The 17,144-nt window shown below is 32.8% G+C and overlaps 1 protein-coding gene across 1 annotated transcript in view; it reads right to left on the bottom strand.

The window, feature by feature from the left end:
- Positions 1-17,144, bottom strand: part of LOC125063196 (hemicentin-2-like) — a 241,160-nt gene that overhangs the window by 179,632 nt on the left and 44,384 nt on the right. Inside the window, exon 2 of the mRNA XM_047669500.1 lies at positions 14,420-14,488. The gene's annotated coding sequence lies outside the window, so the exon portion shown is untranslated. The remainder of the gene's footprint in view (positions 1-14,419; positions 14,489-17,144) is intronic.

Genomic DNA, 17,144 nt, shown 5'->3' with positions numbered 1-17,144 from the left:
TATGCTTGTCTTTCTATATTTGTTATACGCATCACGTAAATACTGATGTAGTCACACATAACAGGTTTTTATACGTGCGACAAATATGTTGACACAATTTTCTTAGAGTTTATGGTTTAGTAATTCTATAATAAAATATATATGCTTAATACGCTAAAACAGTTCTTTTATATATATATATCTATATTTAAAGTTTCTATAATTTATTTAATTGTAATGTAATGTAATTTATTTGTTACAATGCTTTAAAAATCTTCACCGACATCTTGATGTTGAGAAGGCGACCTTGATTTACATTTACAGCATTCCAAAGCTGAAAAGAACGTGGAAAAATAAAATATTTAGTAAAATATGTAGAGTAAAGAACGTTGAGAAATTTATTTTAAGGAAATTCTTGTAAGTATACTCTATCTTATCTTAAAACAAATAAGACCATTATTGTTTGATCTTTGCTAATATCTGCTTTAAAACATGCTGATAACTGAGATAAATTGTTTTTTTATTTAAAAAAGTTATTTCAAGGATATAATTTCAAAATGTGAGAAGTGTTGGCCTAGTGGCTTCAGCGTGCGACTCTCATACCAGAGAGGTATAGTAGGTTCGATACGGATGTGCACCAATAGACTTTCTTTCTATGTGCGCATTTTAAATTCGCTCGAACGGTGAAGGAAAACATCGTGAGGAAACCGACATGTCTTAGACCAAAAAAGTCGACGGCGTGTGTCAGGCAGTGGAGGCTGTTTACCTACTTGCCAATTAGATTGACAAATTTTCATGAAACAGATTCAGAAATCTGAGGCCCAGACTTAAAGAGGTTGTACCACCGATTTATTTATTAATAGCAAAATATGTTGTACCACCGATTTATTTTATAATAGCAAAAAATTAATAAATAGTTAAAATATAAATAAGAATTTGAATATATAATTTATAACTGTTTATATATATATTAAAGAAGTTTTATTACAATTGTCTATGACATTTAATATCGCTCGTGTTTAGCCTTTGATACGATTCTCTGAAAAAGCTTAGCTGCAAGCTCCAGAGTAACGTATTAAAATTATATGTGGATTTCAGGTTTTAATGATATTCTGTGGTCTTTGTGAAGCTTTACTAACTGAATAAATCGTATTCACAAACCATATCATTCAGCCCCTCAATTGGGTTAGCGGAACTGACATATGTTTATCGTCTTTTGTACGGTACATTTACGTAGTATTGTTGTCATTGGCCAATTTTAATGCTTGACTGGTTTAGTTGACCTGATAGAAATATTCAAGTGTTCTACTGTAAAACTTTAATAGGTCAATAATTAAAAATATTATTTAAATCCCTATAAAATGGATTAAATATAGGTGTATTTCAGCAGCATGTTGGCCTAGCGTCTCCAGTGTGCAACTTCTGGAAGCCGTAGGTTCTATCCCCGGATATGCAGACTTTGTGTCTATGTGCGTATTTAACATTCGCTCGAACGGTGAAGGAAAACATCGCGATAAATCCGGCTTGCCTTAGATCCAAAATGTCAACTGTCAGAAATGTGTCAAGCACATATGGTTGGTTGACCTTCTTGCCTATTAGTTTGACAAGTGATCAGCAAACAGATACAGAAATATGAGCCCCAGACCTAAAAATGCTGTGGTGCTACTGGAGCGTAAATATATAGTTTAGGCTTGCTAGGTTATTTTTGCGGGTAGTTTCAATGTAAAATTTTAGAATGGAGATAACATAATATCTATCGAATGAAGTAGGATTAGTAAATATGTATCCAATATGAGTATATAATATAAATATGAGTACATTATAAAGATACTTACGAAATAAAATCCCTAATAGCTTATAACGCAAAGTAAATTCTGAGTAATCTCAAATTATTTGCCAATAATAAAACCCTTGTCCAAAATCAAACATTATTTTAGATTAAAAAATCAATTTCCTTTCAGTAATATGGACAAAAGGAAACTCCATACATACCCCGGAAACTGTGCACAAAGGCCAATTGTTGCGAGGTTTTGGAAATTAACCCTTTGTTTAAATAAACCCGTAATATCTATTTCTCAGCTTAATACCCTATGTATTTTTAACTTTTAACTATGATGGAACGAAATAGTTAATACTTCATGTTTAAGGCTGAACCCAAGCGTTTGTAGATTTATTATTATGACATTTTGTTTCAATATGTCAAGTGAAGCATTAGTCCAGTCAGTCAAGACAATTAATTCATTATAATTCCAAAAGTTTTCAAATTTTGATGTAAGGTCGGGAGTGGTATTAAAACAAACTATAAAATTTTGCAACCTGCTCTGCGGTCCGGAACATTGTTAAAAATGCAATAAATGATAATTTGCTCAGTTCTTGAGACCAAAATTCCAAAAGTTCTGCAAAGTTGGAGTGGTGTTAAATATATTATTTTACATCACGTGTCAAATTTGCAACCAATTTAAGTGTACGGAACATTTTTTGTTATTAAAAATTAATGTTTTTCTTTATTAAACTGAAGGAAAACGTTCCAAAAGTTCTGCAAATTTGACAGATATATCGAAAATAAAATAAATAACAAAAAATGTTCCGTACACTTAGGTTGGTTGCAAATTTTATACGTGATATGAAATATTATATCGAAAACTTCCCCAAGTTTGCAGAACTTTTGGAATTTTTTTCACGACCATACAGCAAAAATTAATTTAATTGCAATTTTAACAATGTTCCGGACTGCGGACAAGGTTGCAAAATGAGATTTATTGTCGTCCCAATGTACCATTCACTTGACCGAAGTTTGAAAACTTTTGGAATTATTATCAAATTTTCGATTTCGAATGTCTATAATGACTGGTCTACATGGCGTAATGCTTGCATTATATTAAGGAAATTTCCTTGTACACTAAAACTTGGTGATTGAAAAGAGTAGCGGAGAGTTTCTTGCCAGTTCTCGTCCTTTTCACGCTCTTGATTTGGGAACTGGTAGTAAAGGTAAATTTAGATATTCCTTTTTTTAATCTTGAATTTTATAAGTTTTATTATATATACTGATATTAATTAATAGTTTTATACCATACGAAGTGTATGTAAAGGAGTCTAAATTTTATTAGTTGAGAATAGGATTAGCCCTTCTAACATTTCCATTCATGAAATAAGACACGGGTTGCTTAGTTAGTCTCTATGGACTGAGAAGCATGCGAAACTTCAGGAAATTAATAATTTTAACAATTTAAAAAGTTCGATAACGCAATGTTTCATTGGACAGAATATATTTAAGGCTTTTGTAAAAATATTCCAATTATTATTGTTTATTATCATTCCTTTATTAACATTTTAATTACAATTAGTTAAGTTACAAAAGTTTACTTTTGTAATGTACTTATTTTATTACATTTTATTACTAGCGGACCCGACAGATGTTGTCCTGATATTTCAAGCGATTAGGATATTAAACAAAGTATGAAAGTGCCGACTGCAGCGCCATCTACCGGGCTGATTTGTGAATCTCTCCAGGCCGCCGCTCAAACGCATACAAAAAAAATTCGTTCAAATACGGTAGAATTATATATTAAAAATATATGTACCTATTATATATTACTAGACAATTGTATCCTGATATTATAAATATTTTCATAGTAAGTGTCATTATTATTTTATTATTATTATTGCTAGCACTCAACCTCGGCCATACATGTTCGTACATAAATAATCCATTTCCTTTCGGCATTTTCATAGTTGAACGTTTATAAACGTATATAACGTATCATAATTTTTTTGATGATGTATTCTGTCACTACATGTGCACATATAACCCCTACGGATATATCATAGAGTTTAATTTCGTACAAAAAGTGATTACTTTTAGAATGAATGACGTTTAGTACGTAGCAGCTGCAAATAGCTTGTAGCTAAGTGGCGGTCTACGGGCGAGAAAGTCAAGTGTTGCGCGGATCGATAGATCTACGAGGTTAGTCTGCACTTGACTCATCCAGTTACAGGATGGGAGACCTTATAATATAAAGTAATTTTTTCATGATTATTGTATGTTTAATGCTTATATAATGTTTCTCTTAAATAAATTTTTCAGACGATTCACAACGATGAACAACAATATTCAACATTTTACCGCAAAATCAATTGTATCTGAATATAAAATAAATAACCCTAGAAAAATAAATTTATTTTCCAGAAAATCTGTACATATTTGACGTTTAACCAAAAAATACTACAGAAACAAGATTTTCATCAAAATATACTGAAAAGTATCGAGGTCTCTATCTAAACGGTATATTAAAACCCACTTCTACTCAGCCTTATGTAGGGCAAAATCTTTATTAGACTTATCAATTATGTATGAGGCTTCGAAAAGGCTTTTCAACCGCTCTGTGGTTTTGATAGACCAAGATTTAGACATTGAATCAGATGACAATCTTTATTGCTACAATTATTTGTATTCCAGTCGCAAAATGATTCTACTTTCCTATCCTTTCCTTTTGTACTAGTTTTCATTACTGGAATGAAAACATTGTTTACACGTAACACGTTTTGTCTGTTGTTTTCTTAATTTCTTACACATTTTATGATGTTTGGTAGCTTTAGTATTTTTTTATACTGATACTATCAAGAGTATCTCCAGCCGCGCGATTTTTGTAAAAGCCGCTAGTTCATAGTTCACTGATCTTTTATTAGCTTATATAAGTTTTTAACTTAGTCGTAAGTTTATTATTAGTAAGTCTATATTGCGCTAGAATGCTGTCTCCGATCAACATATTTATATGTTCGCAGAGTGATTTCACAGTAGCGATATTGTCTATATTATTTCTTTAATATTATATACTTTATTATATTTTCTTTTCTTTTTCTCGACATTATCATATTAGCATAGTCTGAAAGTAATGTATGTATTTCTGTAATAAATAAATATAAATTAATAAAATACAATGCGAATATTAAAACCATTATGCGGTCTAGCACAGTCTCCTTTTCATAACATAAATGGCTAATAATAATCTATTTGTCACAAATTATGACAATCACTTAGTAATCAGTAATCAGTTAGTATATTATGAATAGAGATTTGTGCATTTATCTGGCGTAGAGAAGTTTGGACAATGGTTTAATTACACCTGTCAACAATTTTAATTTACTCTGAAAATATTGTATCAATAGTTATTATTTACCCGGACATGGAAACAGTACAATTTGCCTTACTCGCCGTTCACTTGAGATATGTGAAACGATGTACTACCTATAAACACTATAGATTTAGCAGTCAGGATAGCTAGAGCCGTCTGAGTGTGGAAGATTTATATGACAAATGGTTGATTGACCTTCACGTTCTCTCGATTTACAGCGTTGAAATATTTTGTCCATGTTGAAGGCACAGTCTGACGTCATAGAAAACTCCATATTATATAGATTCCGTATTTTATTTATTGAAGTAAAAGTATTTTGCATACGAAACACTAAAAATATCTTATTATACATTTCTATTACGATTATATAACGCAACGCATCTCTATACAATTTTTCATCTGAGTTCATCTACATCACTTAATTTCGCATAATTTCATTTAATCTCATTGAAAAATATTTAAAAATATTCTTGTTAACAGTACGTGCGGTACAATGCGTTTTAATAAATTTTGTTGACATTGTACTATAAATGGAACTCATTGGACTCATTTTAAATGTTTTTAATAAAATGCAGTATTGTGAATGATGACATACTTATTTCTATAATACTCGCTCATTTTCATCAAAATTATATTTTACTAATACCAAAGTTGAAAGGTAGACAGCATAGTTTACAATAGAATGGAAGGTTTGACAGCTTTTATTTCCTTATAAAGTTAATTCAACTTACGAGGTAATTTTTATTCTCTTACGGTGCGTACAGACTATATAACATAACATGTTATACAACATGTTTCAGATAATGTGGACACTGAATGTTATAAAACATGTTATAATAACATTTTAACCCAGCATCTACGTTTTTTTGTTTTTCTTTTGTTATTTAAAATGGTTATATAACATTGTTATATTGCATTGTTATTCTAATGTGTACAGTATTGTTTTATGCTATAATGTTGAATAACAAGGTTACATAATGTGGACGTGTTATAAAACACAAGTTATATAATATGTTACATAGTCTGTACGCACCCTTATAGACTTTGATCTGACGCTTACAGTCGTCACAGTCGCATGGCAATTCGGCCGAATGCATTGAGACTTAGGCGTTGCTAGACAAAGTAAACAAAATCAATGAAATTGCTTTCCATGCCTTAATTAGAATAATAATACGAAAATATTGTCACGAATCAATAAAATCTTAACCACATGTGAATCACAAAAATACTCGATGCAATAAGCCACAAACCTGGCTTCATTAAGTTTATGTCTTTGTCGTGTATTGAATTGTCTTGAGGTTTTTTTTTTGGAAAGGGTCAACGGACAGGAGGCCTACCTGATGTTAATTGATAACGCAGCCCATGGTCACTGTCGATGTCAGAGGGCTCGCTTTGCCGGCCTTTTAAGAATCGGTACGCTCATTCTTGAGCCTAAGGAGGACCCTAATCGAATAGGTTTCAAAATACTTCAATGGGCAGCTGGTTTTCCATAGTGGTGGTGCGTGGCAGCAACTGTCGTAGAAACGCTCAGTTGTTGAACGACGGACGTCCAGGTGATACGGCTGGAATTTCGTAATCTACCTCGACAAAGTTTAATATTGATCTTAGTAATTTTGCATGTTATTCATATTACGATTACGTTTACGTCATACGTCTTACTGTAAAGTAAAACTTCATATCTGACAACCAAAAATCACCTGTCATTCACCTAGGTTTAACCAGGTAGATCTACCTGGTCAATCTATGGTAATCAATAATAATTATTTAGTTGATAAAAGGGCCTAGGACTAGTGCTAGACAGGCTACTTCTAATTAATTTGCGATATTTGTTTTAAAATAAGTGTTGTTTGATGATTTGCTATTTTAAAAGAGTACAGAGAGATTTTCACGCCGGCTTTTTCTCTCGGCCTACACCATCTATCTTCTTTGCCGATGAGTAGGGATGACTACAGATTCAAATTCAATGACGTGGAATAAGTGATACATGTATCTTATGTTCCTTAATAAACATATTTTATTTTTTTATTTTTATTTTTCATGTTAACTCTTCATCTTTATGGTAGTCTTGGACACAAAAATATTAAGAATATTACTATTGGAAGTCTCCAAGAACATTCAGGAAGCAAGAATGCGAAAGCTTTTATAACCCTAATTTAAAGTTAAAGTCATGCTAAAATTTGACTTACTAACCGTATTTCTGTGACACTAAAACTTTGAATTAAAGCTATAACGTTACTCTATTTTAAAAACATTGCATTGTACCTACATTGTCGTTTCCGTGGTAAATTTTTGTACTAAAACTATTTTATCACAAAGTACTAAATGCAGTTACCGCGACGCAAGGCACGAGTTTGGTAAGCTTTATCAAAACCTGCTAAATTTCCTGTAACTGAGTTTTTCTCTTAGACTTTGTAGCATGCAAAGTACCCACTACCACTAATTGCTAAGATTTCGGCCGAGTGGAGTTGAAAAAGCTATTTTTACAGTTTCATCTTTAAAATAAACCCTAACTTACCTAACTTGGAGACTGGCGACACTATTTGTTTTATATAGTGAAAGTCTAATACAATAAATTCATCATAATCGGAAAAATATATTTGTTCAATAAATAACGTTTTTTAATTTACGTATACGCGATCGTCGCAATATCAGGTCACCGTTTCTCTAATATATAGAAACACTGATTAGACATCTTTCTCACTCAGTTCAATTAACAAGCCTACATGAGGTGTCCTAAGCACAATTGCCTTTAGCGTAATAACATCAGTGTGATAGTAAAAGCCTGATTAGTAGTCAATCAAGGTCAAATATTCTGTGTATTTAAATGTGAAAATATCTCTGCATTATAAATCAATTACAAAGTCAAAACATTATTCATAACTTAACACTTATGAACGTTGGTAATAAAATGTATGGTTCCAAATTTATATTAAATCTCAAATCTAAAGCGTAGAACGAAAGAGAAAACATCAAAATCATTTAACAAATTCAACACAACACGGTGACTGCAATTCTCGAGTAATTTTATATTAAAAAAGAAATCATATATACAGAGTTATTAGAGCAGTGTTGGTCTAGTCGCTTTAGCGTGCGACTCTCATTCCTGAGGTCGTGGATTCGATCCCCGACTGTAATCCAATGGACTATGTGCGCATTGAACATTCGCTCGAACGGTGAAGGAAAACATCGTGAGTAAACCAGCTTGCCTTAGACTAAAAGTCGACGGCGTGTGTCAGGCACAGGACACCTACTTCCCTATTAGATAAATGATCATGAAACAGTTACAGAAATCTGAGGCCCAGACCTAAAAAGGTTGTAGTGCCACTGATGTATTTTTTATACACAGAGTTAATATCACGCATCACGCGGGAAATACTTGTCCCGGCAACATCTTGGCCCATTTGATCGTATCAGACCTCAGATATGGGATGACAGTGGAGATTGTATCACTGTTTTTATGAATCACCAATATCTGTTTATTGAAGCTATACGAGTATCTCGATAATAATCTTGCGATTGAGCGTCAACTTAATAACCATTTACTATATTGTTCTTTTAGGATTTATTTCAAGTTATTCTAAGAAAGAGGTCGACTTGTTTAAATATTGTATATTATATAATGTATATAATATTTTGGTGAAGCAATTACTTCTTAGTAATTTATTATTAGTGTTTCTAACAATAATATCTACATAATCTCACATAAATCATACATACATATAAGTCAAAAAGAGTGCCAATACACATTTAAGCACAAACATAAAACATAGTTAATAGTAATTATTAGTAGAAGAGAGCAAAATTTAACTATAGCTTCAAAGTTTTTAAAGAAAATCAAAAAGGTCGTTTAGTATTCTAAATTTATTCTTATTCTAAAACCCCGAATATAACAATTCTAAACAAAAACACATTTTAAAAACATAAATTCATGAACAAAAAATTTCAAACCACAAATTGCTAATTAAAAATAACACAACGTTGTGGAATTGAGTTATTTTAAAACAAAAACAAATTTATATTCCACTGCAAAAAGTTTGGGGCGACGTACACCAAACAATTTACGAAGTTGCCGCCTTCAAACTTCCTGTAATTGCTTTATCGCACAGTTATGACAAAAAATTATCGCACAGTTATTTTTTCACCGCGTGAACATTCATTCAGTAATGAGGTACCTATTTAATATAAAGTGTCGTATTTCAGTTCTCGCTGACCACTATCACTCGAAACGTCACGGTAATCAAGTTTTAGCTTCAGTTTCTAGTAACACACCAAACAACAAACTTATAACCTTGAAATAATACGAAATTAATGATTTTAATACATATTTTAGTTATTTTTAAGAAATAATATATTCTTTAGTTATGTTATTTATTGCATAATGTCTTTATAGGACAATCTCTTTTACTTATCGTGTCTTCAGTAGGAGTAGGTCTTAAGGACTGTATTTACGTTGATTAGTGATTAGTGCGGTTGATTAGTGATTAGGAGAAAACAAGTATCAAAGACGTTGCGCCTACTGAATGCTGTCTCCGACACTATCGACATATTTATATGTTCGCAGAGTGAATTCACAGTAGCGATATTGTGTATATTATGTGTTTAATATTATATATGTACTTTATTATATTTTATTTAATGTTTCTCGACATTATCGTATTGGCATAGTCATTGGCATATTTTTTTGCGAAGTGCGAGTAGTGACGTCGCGTGCGCGCTCCCTTCCCCTTCACTCGCAGCGTCCCAGCCAAAACACGTCTGGACAGGCAGCAGGACTCTTCGGTCAACCAGAGAGCAAAGTAATAATATTCCGTCGTATCTTCAGCAGCCAATTCTTTAAAGACCTTGCGCCATGAATGGGTCTTCTATTAATCCATTTTCGAACCCATACTTTTCTTGGTCTTGCAAGTTCAGCTTCCAAAACTTCTCCGGTTATAGATAGCACCACGTTTAATACTTCTTTCAGTACTTCTACCGATTGCAAGCGCGCTTCTCGATGTTCGTCCATACTTGCTGATCGAAAGCTATCAACAACTGAATTTACTTAACACAGCCACTAATCAAGAATTGGCCACTACTTGCACTACACACCTGCATTAATCATCTTCAATTACTAATCACTTGCACTCACACTAATCAAAGTGAATACAGGCCTTTAGAATGAGTGAGTAACTCGGCTGACGCAGCGAACAAAAATTATTAGTCTCTAAAACAAGATTTTCTTGCTTATCGGTCAATACAACCTTAATTTATCTGTTCAGTGAGTACTCAGGTATAGTGGAAGGTCTCTATCTCAAGTCACTTAGCACAGGTTATCGAGATTCTCGTCCATGTGTTCATGGATGTTACAATCCTTCGACGGAATGACGGATCTTCACTTACAGTTGAATTGATTTTCAATCTATGATTGTTTTTATACAAGTGTTTCCTAACCGTTTTTGGGCCAAGTCCCACCTTGGCCTTTCTAAAATTCTTATGCGCACTATAATTTTTAATATTAATAATTTAAATGTTCACTTAAGAAACTTAAATTATAGGTTTTAGGATAAAATTACTAGGAAGTTGTTTAGGAAACACAATGAGTAAATTTTTAAAACGTTTAAATTCTAAATAAATTTTCGAAAAGCCCCCATTAACAATCAAATTACCCCTCTATGGCGTAGGCTCCACGTTGGGCATAACTTGTTTAGACAAAGGTAAGGTCGAAAATTTGGTTAACTTACATATATTTAACCCTTAAACCCCTTCAAAACTATATCTAAATTTTCATTTGTTTTCTGACTTATGTGTTTAGCACATAAGTAAATTACATTAATAACAAAACGGATACGAAAGTATTCCGCATTTCATTTGAACTAAACCAAACAATGCATATCTTTCATTTTCATTACCACAATAAAAACAATAGCTTTCGAAAGCGTGACAAGAGATAATTAAAACTATAAATTGGCCACTGAACAGCTTTCGCGCTTAATAACTGGTACTTTGTAAACAGTTTCATTATTTACAAATTTATTATCTGTATAATTATTGCAGTTTTCACTCAGGGCCTTAATGGGCTGGGAAATATGACGTGTTTTTTCAGTTGTATTGCTATTTAAAAATACTTTAAGAGTCTGTCTTTATAAAATGACTTTGTCTATCTGCAACATGAGGATTGGTTATCATCTCATATTATGAGAGTAGGAATAAAAAGCTAAATTTTCTATTTTAACAGAAAATATTATTGTATTAATAAAACATTGTCTTTTAAATGGTAATACAATTCTGGGGTAAAACATTTTTTCTGTGGTGGGATATAACCTTGTTTAGCCTTTTCCTGTTCATTTAAATAATGGTCAGCAGTGCAACAACAAAATGAGACAGCAGAACGAGAGAGGGAGCGCTTTAGGACCAAATCCTAGGGCAAGAAAACCTGGAGTAAATAGGAGAAGATATGCCCATCTCCTACCTCCTATATAGTGTGTACTGCATCAGAGGTTTTTGAGTGTTACCGGTCAGGTAACAGGTCCCGGTAGAATGCGAAAGCGATCCCGGAGCGTCTGTAGGAACTACTCGAGGTGGTTTCAGTGGGTGTTTCTGACCCAGTCTCTGAATAGCAGAGATTCTGGTGGGAGTCTAGTCCCACGAACCCCTTCAACTTTTGGGGGCAGGGGATGCGCAAATGCATTTTCACCTCGGATAACAAAAAAAAAGAGAAACTTTCAGTAATAAGGTAACTAAATCAAAACAATTAATTCGACGCCTAATTTCATAAAAACACATATTCGAAAGTAAAACAGTTGTACTTTACAGAAAGCTCCTAATTTTTCATTTTTCATGTTTCACGATTTAAAATAAATAAGCTTAAATTTTTGGTAAATAAATAAATTTATATTAAATAAACAAGTTTGTTAAGTAGTCAAAACGCGAGGTCGCGCTGGAGCGTTTTTTAAAAGGAATAAAAAATTATTTTTAATTAATATTTAATCAACCGGTTACATTGGTGATTAGCTTAAGACTAACTTAATATCTAATAATCGAGACTGGGAGCTAGACAGTCCGTCAGCATATTTCATGAGAACACGCGTGGGTGTTTCCGTTTAAAGATTAGGAAATATGTCTTGTGACTGTATAACTAAGTAGGAGGCAAATGTTATGAAACTACAAATATTTTTATTTTTGTAAAGCACTGTGTTGTAGTTGAAATACGGCCTAAATGCCTAATCATCCAGGCTACCCTAAGGAGATCCCTTGAGAAGTGGTGAAGAGTGAAAGAGAATATTATAAATCCAATTACTAACAAATAGTACGTGTAATAAAATATGTTAAAGGTTACTTTAAAGACTTATTATATATCCTCATATTCTCTTTTCTTTATGTAATAGGAGTCATACCACCGCCCATGGACACTCACATTGCTAGAAGGCTCGCAAGTGCGATGCCGGCCTTTCAAGAATTGGTACGCTTATTTCTTGAAGGACCCTAAGTCAAATAGGTTCGGAAATACTTCAGTGTGCAACTGGATCCACATAGTGGTTGTGTGCGGCAAAAACAACCTTAAAAAACGCTCAGTTGTGGAATGACGGACGTCGAGGTGATACAGATAGTATTTTGTATACTGCCTTGACGTCCGATAGTGAAACTCAGCTGCAGGTATTCTCGTTTTACTTATTAAACAAATCATGTCTTAATAAGTCAAGACCCTAAAAATATATACATAATGTGGGATATATGAGAAGTTCTGTTAGATAAAGTATGAAGGAACTGGAAACATCCTTCAACTTATTCACCCGAAGGGAAAACTGTCAAGATGGGAATAACGAGACAAATCCTGAAAAGCGACTTTCGTGACGAGTGTGCCTTTTATTTTTATCCCCCCGAGTATGTAATGTAGCATTTTGTAGTCTAAGGGAATTTAAATGAATTGTTTTGATTCCCTTAACTAACATTCGCCTATAACCTTTTCTATTTACGAATCGAATTACGTTAGTATCTAGGCTTTGGAGGATGTTTCATGTGCTTTCACGTATTTTCTACGCGATAATGTTCAGATGCTTATGACATGTGTATTTTTATTCATTTCAATTGTGAATAATTTAAAACATTGTTTCAATAATTAGGTATTGTTTTAATACGACACCTAGGCTACCTACTCAGGATTTATTGCTTTCAGCTTTTTCAGAAATGTTCGTTCTCTGACTTGGTAATAATAATAATTAAGCCAACCCAAAATACGTCTTGCCTCGTATGTGCTAAGCCTTCTGTCCCTGACACATGTTATGCTTTTGATTGATATGTCGATTTTCTCACGATCATTTCCTTTACCTTACGAGTTAATTGTGCACATGGTTAGAAAAATGTATTCAATTGAGAACTACGTGCCTTGCCACTAGACTAACACTGTCAACAGCGGAACTATATCAATATAATATGTTGTCATACATTATACATTGAAATAAATAACTAACCTTAACATACTAAAATAAAGAACTAAAATATATTATTAAAAGGAGTCCCTTTAGGCAAGGTTCCGAAGATACTGCAAGGTTCCCCCTTTGAATAGCTAAACTAATTCTTTGTCCGAGGTAGCTGCCAGATCTTCGGTCTCCTGTGATGTCGACTAACCTTTTTGATTTTTCTTTAAAAAGCCTTAAAGCGCTAGGACCCCACGGACAGAGGGTCTCGACACCGAATGGGACAAAATCATATTCTGAGCCTAGACCCTGTATTTGCATGCTTTAGTTTTTTCAATATGTTAATTATTTTATACGTGTCATTTGTAAGATATTTCGTATACTCTATATAATCCAATTACAATTCAAACATTTAATTAGAGAGAAGAAGAGCTTATATACTTTCGCATTAAAGCTTGTAGTGAAACATTCTTTGCTAACGACATTTCAAGAGCGTTTGAAGATAATCGTATTTAGCACCGTTTCCGTATATCTTGAACTTCCTTATTAAGCCTGTACATTTACTTCCGGCTTACGTGTATTCAAAGCTCTTTAAGGTTGTATGAATTAGATCGTCTTTAATGCGCTTTGCGTATCGTACGATATATTCAAAAGCCTTTTGTTCGATATGTATGTGATGGAGTTAACTAATAATTGAGTAATAATATCAATTTAGACATATATACTCATTTATGTCTATAGATCACGTATACTCTTTCAAGTTTGTACGTGTTAATTTTTGTTTGTCCAGTAGTAGTTTATCGATTAAATCAATTCAACTAAGGAAATAGTGATAGTTTCATTAAAAGGGGTTAAATAGTTTTTGAGATGTTCTGAGACCATTTCTGAAAATTGTTATACCTTGTTATGACATACCTTGATTATTTGTGGTTACATTCTATTTGATCGAATTTGTAGCTCAATCAACTTTCTTGCAATTAGGACCTGGAACAATATATATAATTTATTATGTGTTCGTCAAATCATATTAACAATATTATATTGTAATAAACGTAATAAAATAAATCTGTTTTCTCTGTTACAAGCTAAGTGTCAATTTAATTTAATGGTTAAAAACCAAAAAATTTGGATAGTGGGGTTGCTAAGGTGAAGTGAAGACAAAATCTATTAGAATTCTACTTTTTTTTTATATAATAGGAGACAAAAGGGCAGGAGGCTCATCTGATGATAAATAATACCGCCGACCACGGACACTCTTAATACCAGAGGGTTCGCGAATGTGTTACCGGCATTTTAATAATTGGTATGCTCTTGAAGGACCCTAAGTCAAATTGGTTCGGAAATATTTCAGTAGGTAGCTGGTTCAAAATATCCCGACGCGCGGCAAAAACTGCCTTTAAAAATGATCAGTTGTCGAACGACGGACGTCAACGTGATACGGGTGGAATTTCATATTCTGCCTAGACGGCCGATGATGAACAACTCCTCTGAACACTCTCAGATACAGAGAGACCCCCCACCTCTACGTAACGCCAAGGGATCAAGCCACTCGAACAGTGATTGGTCGTCGCTGATTTGGACTGCTCTTCGTTGAATATGGTCAAGTGGAAAAAGCTGGTACTGGGGAGCTCCGACCCACAGGTGAGAAAAGTACTCCATGTGGAGCTGAATTTGTGCTTATACAGTTGCAAGCAATGGCCAGGAGAACTTTTAGGAGGCTAATTTAGACTGAAACTAAACGTCGTTCGATATGTCAACGCCCAGAATTTCGATTATGTATTTATTAGGTAGGGGATGATTTAAAGCACAAAAACTAAATTAAAATCTGGGAAAATTCTTCTATAACGTAAAGATAGAAAATAAAGAAAACGATAAAATAATATCATTGGTGATATGTATTTTATAAAAGAAACAAAAAATCTTATCGTCGACGTAGCTCCGTAAATATTTAAAAAACTTAGATTAAGTATTTATGTCTACATTGTATAACGTATGTATTGAAATATTTGTAACAATTTATCTCACAAAACCTTTCTCAAAATATGAATATTCCCAGAAGTGTTGTATCAATACAATTTTCTTACTAAATGTTTGCTTCCCAACTTAAAGACGTGCCCACACATACTATAATAACAAGTGTATTATCTTCACCCTTTTGATAAAAAAACATTTAACCAGTCCAATAAAAATAAAATAACAGGGCATTATGGGTTAATTTTCTTTTTTACCAGCTAACTTCTCCTTTATACAGTTTTTATCTTTCATCGTTATTTTGCACACATCATTTTCATTTTCACTTTGTATGAAAACACATTAAGACAAAAAAATATTTGAAAGGGTAAAGGGTTACTGGGTACTGGCTTCACAGAGTTGGGCTTATTTTTAATTTTGAAAATATTAAGCCTATGTAATGGTGAAAGAATTTTTAAAATACCAGCAGTTTTTGTGTTAAACACACAAAAATAAAACATAGTTTATATTTATAATAAAAGTGATGAACCATAGATATTCACTAGAAACAAGTTTCTGAAAATATTTTAAATGATAATCTGTAGAGAAAACAGTATTAAGTAAAACGTTATGTTTTTATCTTTTTAAGTTTCTAAACAGCTAACTGTCCTTAACTAACAAAGTATGTCTAATAGTAGATTAATTATTAGTAAATCTAGAAGTACCATTGAATGCATGATAAGTTAATGACAAAATTGTGAAGGACTGCTTATAGTTAGATCTAAATAGTAACTTTAGTAAATCGGTTAACTTGGTTCATAATGAGGGTTAGTTTAAAAAAGTCAAGATTCCGTATTTGACTTACAAGATACTAGTCGTTAACTCTCAATTCTGAATCTTTGGGTCCGTCTAAGTAGAAGGATTATAATGACCATGGCACAGATATGAATAAACGTATCTTAGCCATAATATAATTAGCAATAGAACACAAGATAACCGTATATGTATACAGGTGACTACACTGCTATCTATAAAATATATATGTATATATTTTATAGAACTATCTTGCTGTTCTGCACGTATACAAAACGATTACGTAAGTCCAAGTTTGCGGAGTACATAACACCTTATATCCAATTTTTATATTCAGCAAGATTGGCAAAAAGGTAAATGTATGTAGGTCCATTTAGCGGAATTCCCTTAGTCCGGAAATCTTATTAGGAAAGGTTTTTTGCCTTCAATATCTTGTCGATTCAAAGGTGGTAGAAAACGCTATTTTTCTTTTGAACGGACATTTAAAATATTTACTATACTCCCTGGCATCGTCTGATTAGAACATAGAGTTTAATTTATTAAAGGCAAATTAAAACTAAAATTTTGTTTGTGTACACAATACACTTCTGGTACCTACAGTAATAGTAAATCTGGGGTTTCTTTAATAAGCTTTTTAAATTCCTGTCAACCAAATTTATAATATAACCATAATGTATCGCGGAGAACTTATCGAAAACATCTCGAAATGTCAATTTACGTGAACAATTCGCGCGTATTAATAAGAGTTGTTTAGTCTCAAACTAAAACACAACTGTCGCGCATAACATAAAAGTACCACAATACCAACTGAAATAAAAACCCAACTTCATAATGCACTCACACATGAGTTATACTAAGGAAATACAAAGAAATAAGA

Source organism: Pieris napi, chromosome 1 (genome assembly GCF_905475465.1).
Source record: "Pieris napi chromosome 1, ilPieNapi1.2, whole genome shotgun sequence".
Taxonomy (NCBI): domain Eukaryota; kingdom Metazoa; phylum Arthropoda; class Insecta; order Lepidoptera; family Pieridae; genus Pieris; species Pieris napi.
The sequence above is the reverse complement of the archived record's forward strand: the minus strand, read 5'-3'. Positions and strand labels throughout refer to the sequence as shown.